This window comes from Benincasa hispida, chromosome 9 (assembly GCF_009727055.1).
Source record: "Benincasa hispida cultivar B227 chromosome 9, ASM972705v1, whole genome shotgun sequence".
NCBI lineage: Eukaryota > Viridiplantae > Streptophyta > Magnoliopsida > Cucurbitales > Cucurbitaceae > Benincasa > Benincasa hispida.
Genome location: NC_052357.1, coordinates 5,910,648 through 5,924,807, shown reverse-complemented (window position 1 = coordinate 5,924,807; position 14,160 = coordinate 5,910,648).

Sequence of the window (14,160 nt, the reverse complement as noted above, 5' to 3'; positions counted from 1 at the left end):
TCTTGGAAGAGTCCTCGTGTCTTCAAGGGTCTTCTGTCTTCTAGAAGTGCAGCTTCAGGAGTCTTGAAAGTCTTCTGCTTGTTGATGAATTCTTTCTAAGCTCTCTGAATGTAGAATTGCTGACATCTGCAAATGAGGAGAGATTCTCTATTTATGGAGTTCACAGGTGGGCTTTATAGGCTTAGGCTTGGTTGACCCATGGGTCTGGCTCTTGGGCCCAATTAGTTGGATTTGGGCTTGATTGATCCACGAGTATGACTCTTGGGCCCAATTAGTTGGATTTGGGTTTGATTTGACATTTGGGTCAAATTCAACCTATTTTTGAGTTTAGAGACTTTAACCTAAATAATAATAATATTAAATTGGATTAAGTTAATCTTATCCAATTCAACTATCGTGATGAAACCATGTGGCATCATCAAAATTGATCTTCAACTTCAATTTGGGGCACATGTCAACTCCTAATTAGTCCCAAATTTAATATTTTGGAATTTCATCATTAATTTAGCAAACGACGTGGCAATTTGTGGTTGGTCCAAAATGTCTCCTTCAACAGTTACCTTGGTATTCTCAGGGTGAGAACCCATGAGTGGTGGACTCTGACTATTTTGGTTAAGAGGGAAAACTTAATATAGAGGAGGAAGATTGAGAACTCTAAAAAACCCAAGACAAAATACACAAAACACTTCTATATTTTTCTTTCTCAATCGTCCAACCAACCTTAGAAGAAGAAGAAGAAAACATTTTTCTTTTATTCTTCTTGCTAAAAATAACCACCACTCACTTACGTGGATAGAGAGAAAAGAATGAGAAAGGAGTTGTAACTCCCTTCCTTATTATTAAAATAATAATATAAACATAAATATGATAACTAACTTATCGTATTATATATATATATATATATATAATTATACGTTATATCAAATATAACATATAACCTATAGTTTTAATATTGTATCACATACAATATAAACTATACTTTCTTTTCTCTTTATATATGACATTTAATATAAATCATATTTTTATTAAATTTAGCAACTATGAATCCAATTCATAAATACTATATTTGAATCTCATTCAAATATTTACTTCCTCTCATTAAGATATAATGTATCAAATACATTAGGACAATTATATCATATATAATTGAAACAACTTAATCATATCATATATAATTAAATCTCTCTATTAATTTGAACAATTCAAATTAATCAAAAAACTTATTCTCAACTAAATTCTATTGAACTACCAATGGGGACCTCATGGACCTGTAGATTGAAGCTCCAACGGTACATGAATAATTAATTAAACTCTTTAATTACATTATTCATTTAATTAATTAATCATCATTCGTTAACTATTGGGCACTCCACTAAAGACTGAAAGTTGCACTCTTCGCACTATAGATATATTTCTGTATCCATTGGATATAATTAATCAACAATACGATGACCCTTCGCAAATTGCTCGTAAGTACAACTAGGCCAAATTACCATTTTACCCCGTAGTTACATCTAACTCCTCAAGTACCACTGATTCCTCTCATGAACAATAGGTCATAGTCCAACTATGACTTAACTATCGGGCCAGGAGAGGGTGTGACGCCACATTATTTAAGACCCGGAATCAGCCTTTAAGGGAGCAATTGAAAAAGTGAATTCCATCTTATGTAGCTGTGTTCCCAGCTCCCCAATCAGACGAATCCCCAACATGGTAGGCTTGTTGAGTCGGCAATCTGGCTACTCTCACCCATACAAATCAAAGGATTACCCTCATAGGCAGGAGTTCACAACTCACTCAGGATTCAGGTCATGTTACCTATGGTCATCCTGGTGAAATAAAAGTCCCTATTATAAATGGCATTATATAATGAGATTAAATATTTCGTGGTCCGATCTTATACAAACTCCTTTGTATAGAATATCCCCGCTTGCATGTCTATACATGAATGATCAGGATCAGATCATTTGTAGCACTTTACATTAATTGTAACACCTATAAAATTGGCCATACTTGTAATGTCACCAGGATAGGTACCTAGCCTTATTCATCTACTACAGACCATTTAGGTTTTCACTTAAACATGATCCACCCGTATGTCTTCACATATATGTTTAAGTTACAAAGATAACCTTGGATGATGGGATTCAAGGTTTTCTGAAGGATTCGGGGTTTTGAAGGATTCAAGGGTTTCTAAAGATGAAATGGTGTATTTCAGTGTTGCGTGGGAAGATGAAATGGGGTATGAGAGGTTGAAGGAAGATGAAGGATTGGGGTATGGGAGGTTGAAGGAAGATGAAGGGTTACTGATAGTAAAGGTTGTGGGAAGACGTATTTTTGTTTTGCAGGTATAAATGTTGATTTGATTTGATTTTTGTTTTGTGATATATTCTATAATTATAGCGCGATTTTCAATGGTACTATAGTTTATTTTATTAGTTTATGTTGTCATTAAGGATTTTTTATTCAAAATATTTTGTTTATAAATACACAAAAAATATAGAGATTTCATAGGAGGGTATAACTGTCACTTTTTTAAATACAAAAATGTACCATTGGAATATTCTGACCATTTTTATAAGTACAAAGTTGTTTGGCTGTTTTTAATAAAGCCAATTACTTTTGGCCATATGTTCAATGTGTTGGGGTTGATGCCCTAAATCTCGTAGGGTCTTGCAGTTTGTAATTGTATTATACAAACATTTTATTTGTTTAATGTAATATGAGATATTTTATTTGACATTTAGTAGTATTAAACCCACAGACCAATAAACTAATATCCAAGGTTATCATCTGTAGCTTAAACATGTATGTAGAGACATACAGGTGGATCATGTTTAAGTGATAACCTAAATGGTCTGTAGTAGATGGAACAGGTTTGATAACTTATCCTTGTGACACTATGAATACGATCCACTTTGTAGATGTTACAATTGTTATAAAGTGCTACAAATGATCAAATCCTAATCAATCATGTGGAAACATGTGAATGGGGTATTCTATGCAAAAGAGTTTGTATCAGATTGGACCATGAAATGAATAGTCTCATTATATAACACCATTCATAATAAATACTTACATTTCAACAGGATGACTATAGGTGACATGACTTAAATCTTGATTGAGTTGTGAACTCCTGCCTATGAAGGTGGTCCTTTGATTTGTATGGGTGAGAGTGGCCAGATCGCCAACTCAATAAGCCTACCATTTTGGGGATTCGTCTGATTGGAGAGTTGGGAACACAACTATACAAGATGGAATTCCTCCATTCCCTAACGTTGGGGTAAGTAGATAAATTTCTCCCTTAAGGGCTGATTCCGAGGCTTAAACAATGTGGCACCATACCGTCTCTTGGCCCGAGAGGGGTTTGGTCATAGTTTTGAGTCTTTTATGTTGAGTTACCTCAATTTTAAACATTTCAGTGTTATGGAGCAATTTAGTTGCTAACAGTGTTAGCACATATAAATTATTTTTCAGTTCAGCTGAACAAATATTGACTTCATTATTAGAAATAAATACTATTTATAAAGAAGTCTATGCAATAAGATTATTCGAGTAAATATTTTACAGAAATTAAGTTCCTTTTCAAAACAGGAACTATATATACATTTTCTGACAAAATTCTGACAAAATATATCTATTATGTAAAGTTAATTGGAGACCTCCCACTGCCACAGCTGAGACAACGTGCCCAGTTTCAACCCGCATCGTCATCTCTCCAGTTCCCAATTACTGCCAGGAACTAATTCCCTAAAATGAAGAATAAATGTGGTGAGTGGCACCCAAATCAATTATCCAGACTGAATCATCATTCTCCACTAAACAGGTTTCCAAAACAAGCAAATCATATCTACCTTGTTTGGTCTTCTTCTTTTCTGCCAAGTATTTGGGACAATCCTCTTCCAATGTCCCTCCTGGTTGCCATAGAAACAGATTCCCTTTGCAACTTTGACTTTCTTATCCTTTTGGGCAGTAGCTGGTGGGTTAGCTTTTCCCTTTCTACCTTTCTTCTTCTTCCACTTTTTGAAAACACAGACTTTGTCCCAGAGGTCGAACCTCTGTGGAACTTTTTAGAAGATGAAGCAACAGTTGCTTCACCCTTCCGTTCCTTATTTTTCATCAAGGACTGGAAGGTCTGTAACTCGTTAAGCAAGGTGGTCAAGTTGTAGTCAATCCTGTTCATAACAACATTGCTACGAAACTGTAGGAAACTTTCAAGTAAAGATTCTAGAATGAAGCTAACTTGATTGACTTCATCGATGATGGACTCATTCATCTCTGCCACGTTGAAATGAACCATCATGTTGAGAACATGTTCTCGAACATATGCCCCTTCTTGCATTCGAGCATTGAAGATGTGTTTGAGAGCGTCGTGCCTGAGCTGTGTGGACGAATGTCCGAACATTCCCTTCAGAGACTCCATAGTCTCACGAGCCGTGAGCATGGGCTCATGCTTTTTGGCCAAGACTTCAAAAAGGCTTCCCAAGATGTACGTTTGGGCTTTCTCATTTGCCCATATCCATCGCTCGTATGCTTCTCAAACATTTCAAACAGCATTGAGAGTTGGAACGGGAGAACAGTCCTCCATGAGGACAATACGCAGGTCATCGATGATAAGGATTGTGTTAATCGTATTTTTTCCATGAAGTGTAATTTTCGCCCATTAATTTGTCAGCAGCGAGTAAATTAAGTATAGCAGAAGTCATATTAAAAAGATTGTTGAAATCATACAAATTATTTATAATTAGTCTAATTGCATTAAACCATCAAAACAACAATCAAATTTTAGTAAAATAGTCTAATGTACCCTAAGTGACATCTATTTTGCAATGATGTTTCAATGAGTCAGGAAAAAAGTCACCGTAGGGTGATCAGGTGCCCCTTCACTAAAATGAAATAATCTCAACTAATAGACAGAATAACTCTTCGTTACTGTCATTATTAGTCACCATTGTTTAGTCCAGTATTTGTTAAACTCGCTTAACAATTCTTGTAAGTGTAACTCCTCATTTTAGGTCCTAGAGTTCCGCCCCAATGAGCCAACCGTAGGGAAAAACCGATTAGGACATGAAACTAAAGTAACCCTATCCATTGCTAGAGTTTGAATAGAGCGTCATGCAAAAATGTCATCCTATAGGAGTACACTCAAGGTGCCACAAGGCCATGCACGAAACTTTACTGCAAACTAATGAGAGATATCGAGGGATATGTTGTCACATATCCCGCTCCCACTTATTATAAACATTCTTTTCATTCACCTTGATATTGACCTATACAAATGTCATCTGTAGGGGGACACTCAAGGTGCCTCGAGGTCGAGTATAGATCTCACGGTGTGAACTTTAAGGGAGAAATGTGAAGAGGATCAAATGAAGTATTATATACCCCATTTTCTTCCCATTGAGTGTTTTACCTAGGGCTAATTAACTTAGGAAAATTCAACTACTAATTTTTAACTAAGTGAATATTTAATTTGCCCAAAAACAACACTTGCCTTTGGATAGTTAAGCAGTTTTGATTATAGTCTATTAAACTTTTTAACAAATTTTAATCAAACTTGCATGCATGTAACAAATCTGTCTAATTCACCTTTCCAGTTAGTTCCCAGGTAAAAGTGTTATGTTTCTGTCAACTTAAATATCCTAGCCTAGACAGAACTCGCCTTAGACAAAAAATCTCTTATAGATACATTTGTTACATAGTTAATCTTTTATTAAGAATTAATTTAATCCTATTAAACCGATTAAAACTTTAAACTTATATTTCTAATCTCATTAGAAATGTGATCTTAGGTATATGTGAATCATGTTTTAAAACAATTAAAAAAAAATGATTTTAACCTAAAGTTTGCATGCAACGCTGAATTATAGATTCTAATTTCTAATTTCATTTTGTTATAACAATTATAAACAAATGAAATAAATTAAAACCATACATTGCATGCTTTGACATACTTTAGTAAATTATAACATCTATAAATTCTCTAAGGCAGTGTCATGCTTCATGCAATTTTATTTCATTACTAACATATATAACATTTATATAAATAGTTGAAACAAAACTATAGTATACATCCATACATACATTGAACTATATATTATAACAATTATAGTATAAATGATGCATGGATATGTTATTAAATCATGCATGCATATATTATAACATTTATATTATATGATGCATGAACATGTTGTAAAAAATAAATCATGCATCTAAAATTATAACATTTATAATATGATACATGAAATTAAATGCATAACCTATGGTGGAATTTTTATACTATATGACATATAAACAAAAATAAAAATCATACATTAGATGCATAACTAATAAGCAAAATTATTGGATCGGGATTGAACACAAAATAAATAAATTAAATTAATATAACTCTTATATTAATTTAATTAACCAAAGAATCTAATTATTACAAGAATAATTATCAATCGGTTAAAAAACAAGCAAACTAGGCCTTGAACCGCTCGAACCAAACCATCCAACCTTCAAACCGAACTCGTACCACTCAAACTGACTGAACCGCAAGCGAACAAGCGAGTTACGAACCGAACCGAACCAGAACCGGTTGGTTCTTTCTGCCTCGGAGTGTTGCAATGTTGTGTCCAACGTTGCAACGTTACGAAAAGACACAACGTTGTTCTTCATCATAGCGTTGCAACGCTGTGATACAATCCTTACTATACAGCTGCATCCCCCATCGTTTCTCTGCCAAATTTGGTCCCATTTTCTCCAGATTGGCACCGAAAAACTCACAAATGACTCAAGGACTTAATAATTACAGACTCTATTGCAAAATTATGCCCCACAACATGGGCCTTTACATACCAAAAGTAAAAACAAAGTAATAAAAACAATGTCAATCCTAAAAACATCCAACAATTTCAAACCACATTCAACATAGAACATCATATGAACAATTTGAATGCAGTAACTGACCAAACTGTAAAATCAATTCTGAAAAATTGTGGAAAAATTGGGCCATTAAACCTGACTCTGATCCCAATTAAAGAAACTGTATGAAGGGACCATAAGCAGAAGTAGATCGTCCCAATTCCTAAGATTTTACAGAATCGAAATTTTACAGCGAACATAACGATAATTATGCATTCCACAAAAAGAAAAAAAAAATACAGCATGCATCAATTGAATTACAGGAAAAATAAATAGGGACGAAACCCTTACCTTTGAAGAACGAATTCAATTGAAACCCCTTGATCTCTAGATGGGCATAACCACAAAAGCTACCACGGTAATCTCAGGATAAAAACTGAGGAGGAATGAGGCTCTGACTATTTTGGATTTAGAAAGGGATAGAAAATTGAGAGAGAGGAGAAGGAGGAAGAAAAACTTCACAGAACGTTTATGTGTCGTGAGAATTTCCGAAACCCTTTTTCACAACCACTACACAGAATGAGGGGGTTTACCCACTCTCACGTTAAAGGTGGGGAGGGAGTTACAACTCCCTCCCATAATTGTTTTTAAAATAAAATTAATAAAAAGATTATTAATATATATATGTGTGTGTGTGCGTGATAACTACTTTATCATATAATATATTAAACTATATGTTATATCAGACATAACATATAATCTATAGTTTGATATTGTATCCCATATAATATAACCTATAATTTAATTCTTTCAACACCGACATTTAATATAAATCTATTTATATTAAATTGTAGTAAATTTAATTATATGAATACAATTCACATAATTAATATTTGAATCATATTTAAATACATAACTTCTCTCAAATAAATACTTAATATTATAATGTATTAAATACATTATAGTAATTATATCATATATAATTAAAATTTAATTAATTATATAATATATAATTAATCCCCTTAATTAATTGGAACAATTCAAATTAATCAAAAAACTGATTCTCATTAATTCCTATTGAACTACCGAGGGGACCTCATAAATCTGTAGCTTGAACTTCAGTGGTATGTAAATAATTAATTAAACTTTTTAATTAAATTATTTACCATCCGCTAACAGTCGGACATTCTAGTAAAGACCGATAACTGCACTCTTCGCACATAGATATATTTTTATATCCATTGGATATAACCAATCAACATTACAACGACCCTTCACAAATTACTCGTAAGTACAACTAGGCCAAAATTACCGTTTTGCCCCTGTAGTTACATCTAACCCCTTAATTACCACTGATCCCTCTAATGAACAATATATCATAGACTAACTATGACCAAACTCTCTCGGGCCAGGAGAGGGTGTGGCGCCACATTGTTCAAGCTCCATAATCATCTATTAAGAGAGCAATTTATCTACTTGCCCCGACATTGGGGAATGAATGAATTCCTTCTTGTGTAGTTGTGTTCCCAGCTCCCCAATCAGACGAATCCCCAAAATGGTAGGCTTGTTGAGTCGGAAAACTGGCCACTATCACTTATACAAATCAAAGAACCGCCTTCATAGGTAGAAGTTCACAACTCACTCAGGATTCAGATCATGTTACCTAAGGTCATCTTGGTAAAGTGTAAGTCTTTATTATGAACGACGTTATATAATGAGACTAAACATTTCGTGGTCCGGTCTTATACAAACTCCTTTATATAGAATATCCCTACTCGCATGTCTCCACATGAATGATCAGGATCATATCATTTGTAGCCCTTTACAAAAATTGTAACATCTACAAAACGGTCTATACTCGTAGTGTCACCAGGATAAGGTATCCAATCTTATCCATCTACTACAAACCATTTAGGTCTCACTTAAATACGATTCACCCGTATGTCTCTACATACATATTTAAGCTACAAGATAACCTTAGATGTTAGTTTATTGGTTTGTGGTTAATGCAACTAATTTTGAAATAAAACATCATATATTTTATTACATAAATAAAATGTTTGTACAATACATTTACAAACTATAAGACCCTACGAGATTTAAGACATCAAACCCAACACCCTTAAGGGCTGATTCTAGGGCTTGAACAATGTTGCCACACCTTGTCTTGGCCTGAGAGGGATTTGGTCATAGTTGGACTATGACTTATTGTTCATTAGAGAGGTCAGTTGTACTTAAGGAGTTAGATGTAACTATAGGGGTAAAATGGTAATTTTGGCCTAGTTGTACTTACAAGCAATATGTGAAGGATCATTGCACTGTTGACTGGTTGTATCCAATGGACACAAAAATATATATGTAGTGTGAAGCGTGCAGTTGTCGGTCTTTAATGGAGTGCTCAATAGTTAATGGATGTTGGGTAATTTAATTAAAAAGTTTAATTAATTATCAAAGTACCATTAGAGCTTCAAACTACAGGTCCATAAGGTCCCCTCTATAGATTAACAGGCATTATTGAGAATTGATTTTGGATAAATTTGAATTTTTCAAATTAATTGAGGGAATTAATTATATATGATATAATTAATATAATGTATTCGATACATTATAACATAAAGGTTACTTTGAGAGGAGTTAAGTATTTGATTATGATTCAAATACTAGTTATATAAATAAATTTTATATAATTAAATTTAATATAAATATGATTTATGTTAAATACAATGTATTGTTGAACTCCCCCCTCCTTAATTCTTTCTCAACTAGAATGTGAGAGAGGGTTCAGTTTTGACCGATCATCTTCTTCTTCTCTTTGAGAGTCAGTGAGAGATTTCTGGAAAAATTCTCCAAGAATAGTAAAGAAAAATTATTCTTCTTCCTCCTCTCAAATCTTTCCCTATCTTCCAAAATTACAGAGTTCACAACTCCAAGAGAATACAGAGGTTGACCTTGGTGGTGACTATTTGTATTTGTTGGAAGTTTTTTTTGGAGATCGAGATCCATAACGAAAAGTTCGTGATCCGAATTGAGGGAATACGTGAAGAATTATTTGGTTACAAGGGTAAGTCATTTTCTTCCCTAATTCTTTTGTGAATTAAGAATGTTGTAAATTAAATCTGTATAATGCATAATTTTGTTATGTAAAATTGAGTTTCTGTGAAAAATGAAAATTGGGACCGATCCCCACGTTTCCGCTCAGAACCTTCATAGGTTCCTTCAGCAGGTTGGTTCAATAATCTCTTTTCTCTAAGTATTTACATATATGTTACTTTTCTTTTGTCATTATTATTTATTTATCTTGTGAGTGTTGACTGGAGTGGAGATAGAATAAATGGTAACCATATGACTCATGAGATAGTGAAACAGTAAATCCAATTTATTTTCCATTCAAACTTAAATTCCATCCTAATTCTTTTATTTCGTTATTCTTTTCTTATTCAAAAAGTGGTGGCTATTTGTATTTGTTGGAAGTTTTTTTTTGGAGATCGAGATCCATAACGAAGGGTTCGTGATCCGGATCGAGAGAATGCGTGAAGAATTATTTGGCTACAAGGGTAAGCCATTTTCTTCTCTAATTCTTTTATGAATTAAGCATGTTGTAAATTAAATCTGTATAATGCATAATTTTGTTTTGTAAAAAAATGAAAATTGGGACCGATCCCCACGTTTTCGCTTAGGGTCTTCACAAGTTCCTTCAGCAGGTTGGTCCAACACTCTCTTTTCTCTAAGTATTTACATATATGTTACTCTTCTTTTGTCATTCTTATTTATTTATCTTGTGAGTGTTNACCGATCCCCACGTTTCCGCTCAGAACCTTCATAGGTTCCTTCAGCAGGTTGGTTCAATAATCTCTTTTCTCTAAGTATTTACATATATGTTACTCTTCTTTTGTCATTCTTATTTATTTATCTTGTGAGTGTTAACTGAAGTGGAGATAGAATAAATGGTAATCATGTGACTCATGAGATAGTGAAACAGTATCCAATTTATTTTCCATTCAAACTTAAATTTCATCCTAATTCTTTTATTTCATATTCTTTTTTCATTGAAAAAGTGGTGATCATTTGTATTTGTTGGAAGTCTTTTTTGGAGATCGAAATCCATAACGAAGGGTTCGTGATTCGAATCGAGGTAATACGTGAAAAATTATTTGGCTATAAGGGTAACTCATTTTCTTCCCTAATTCTTTTGTAAATTAAGCATGTTGTAAATTAAATCTGTATAATGCATAATTTTCTTTTGTAAAATTGAGTTTCTATGAAACATGAAAATTGGGATTGATTCCCACGTTTCCATTCAGGGCCTTCACAGGTTCCTTCAGTAGGTTAGTTCACTACTCTCTTTTCTCTAAGTATTTACATATATGTTACTCTTCTTTTGTCATTCTTATTTATTTATCTTGTGAGTGTTGACTGAAATGGAGATAGAATAAATGGTAACCATGTGACTCATGAGATAGTGAAACAGTAAATCCAATTTATTTTCCATTCAAACTTAAATTTAATCATAATTCTTTTATTTCGTTATTCTTTTATCATTCAAAAAGAAATCTCATCCAAATTCTTTTATTTCTTTTTTTCTTTTCAATCTTATCCTAATTCTTTATTTCGTTTTCGTTTCCTAAAGAAATAGCATCTTCAAGGAAAGTTTTTCACTTCAAAAAATTTCTCAAAAGCACACTACTAATTTAGCCAAAAAGATAGATAACAATACCTCTCCATAAATCGAATCTGAATTTTCAAGGCCTCATCTTGATCACGTTCAATGTTTTGCTCCCAAAGAATTTTTTTTTTTTTTGAATCCTCATCATTTCTGAAAAGGTTTATTTGATATGAAAACTTTTTTGTGGTATCGCATTGAGATTGTGAAAATTAATAAATGACAATGAGATTATTAAGTTATTTATTTTTATAGGTAGATTGCACCCATATAATATAGTAGAAGAGTTGTGTTGTTAATATTTGCAGTTGTAGTGAGAAGTCGATTTTTTCCCACCCACCTATTTGTTTGTATATGATGTGCCACTATGTAAGTTTTTTTTTCCCCTTTCCCCAAAGCATATAAACAATTGCAGGGGCAAAATATGAATTATTAAAAAACACAAGGGCAAAGAGAGAATGTATAAATTCTCCATTTTAGATATTGTAGATATCTAGAGCATAACATTTCTTTTTTTTGGATCGAAGTTTACCCCAAAATTATTTAACATCTCTTGATTAAGAAGAATAGATATGCGAATGAAGTTCAAATCTTCATTGATGTGATTCGAGAGATCCACATCTATTTTTTTTTTTCCTTTAATTAAATTTAAAAATTGAAAGATAAAGAGTTTTTTTTATCTACGACAAATATTTTGTAAAAAATATTACTTTCATGTGGGGAAATCATCAATGTTGATTGGTTGCTCATGTTTTAACTTTTCATATATGTATTAACAATTTACTGGGTGGCTAAAAAACCACCTTCCATGGACGAATTCTACTATTCCCTCTTGTTTCATTTGTCTTTAAGCATTTTTTTAATACCTTTATTTGTATTAAAAAAAAAGTAGATATAGTTTAATTAAATCTTAAAAGGTAGTCTTTTAAAATTAATTTTTTATCGATATTGGTAAGATTTAATAATAATTTTCACGTAAAAAATGAGACTACGAAAATATTTTCATAATTTATAGAAAGTATGCTCACAAAGACAAATTTTATTTAGAAAAATTAACAAGAAACTAACCAGATTCAAGATCTATTAACAGTAGAAAAACTAAAGTAAATAGTTGAAACTATAGACATCGAAATATAACTAAACTCAAAATATCGACTTGAAAATGAAATTATCAATTTTGGAATTTTTGTTGAAGGCGCAAATGTGTAACTCGTTGCTATAAATAGTAGTCTTCAGGAGAAAAGCGCGGGTCGCATTTCAGAGTTAGTGCGGTTCGTCAAGTCCGCCACTGTATCTCAGTGCGATCGTGCGCATCGCTAATTCGCACAGAAGGAACAAGACATTGAACAAGACGTTGAACGGCGACTTGATTCGAACGGTGCTGTCTTCGATCACCGAGCCGCCGCGGACGGCGACTTCGAATAATGGAGCGCTCTGTTTTCAAGTTCAGCACTAACGACGGTATGATTCATCAGTTACGTCTATTATTTCCTGATCATCTTCACGATCTGTTTATTGTTTTTCTATGGAAATCTGGAATTCTTAGGCGATTTTCTGTTATCGTTTTGCTTAGTTATGGAGTTTAGCTGAATTTAATGTAGGAATCTTCGATTGCTTGCTTATGCATTTATTTGTTCGTCAAACTTGAATGCGATGCCAGATCTTGTTATATTTGGAGTAATTTCGACTATCAACCGAATCTGATTGTTAATATGTTCGCGCATCGGAAAATTGTATTTCAATCTTCAACTAGTTTTTTGACGTACTATTAATTCACGAGTCATAATATCAATCACGATATTGAAAATCTCAAGTGATGTGGTCATATTAGGTCGTGGCAGCAAGCTGCCGCGATTTAGTAGGTATCATCAACAGTAAGGTGATGATATCGACAATAATTTAGTTTCTTCACAGAATCGGTTTGAGTTAAATCACAGTCGGGAGATATTTGGCTTGAGTTTCTGTAACCCGTGTTTCCACGACATGCAACTAAGTTTGTGATTTGTAAATATGTAGATTAAGAAATGAACTTTAGAAGATTGTATATGTAAGATTACTAAACTAAAAAATAAATGATCTCATATGTCAAGTATCCTATATATATAGAAGATAGACAAACTTATTATTTCTATGGCACTGAAGACTGAATTATCATCTAACTCATTGCTATAGAGAAATCTAACGAGTAAGTCGTTTTGTCTGGTTTTGGAAGGCCTTATCTCATTAGCGGCCTTTAGGTCTGCACAAAATACAGTGCCCCTACAATTGCTAGCTCCACATATCATTCAGTGGGTCTTATCTCTTGATCTGAAAACGGAGCGCACCTAGGTTCATTTGGTTTTTTAGTTGTTGATTTTTAAATATTAGGATTATAGATACCACTTCTATGCATTGATTTTTATGCTTTGTTATCTACTTTTTTTAGTAACATTTTCAAAATGGATCTAGCTACCTTTTGAAAGCTAAGAAAATACATCTTGAAAACTTGTTTTTGCATTTCAAAATTTGATTTAAAAGTCAAATGTTTACCTAGAAAAAGATGCTATGGTACAGGAATGGTGAGAACATAAGAACCCTTTTAGAAAATAGAAGATATAAAATCAAACGGTTATCAAATGGTTCAACATTCTACCCATCGATTTTGTTATATGATG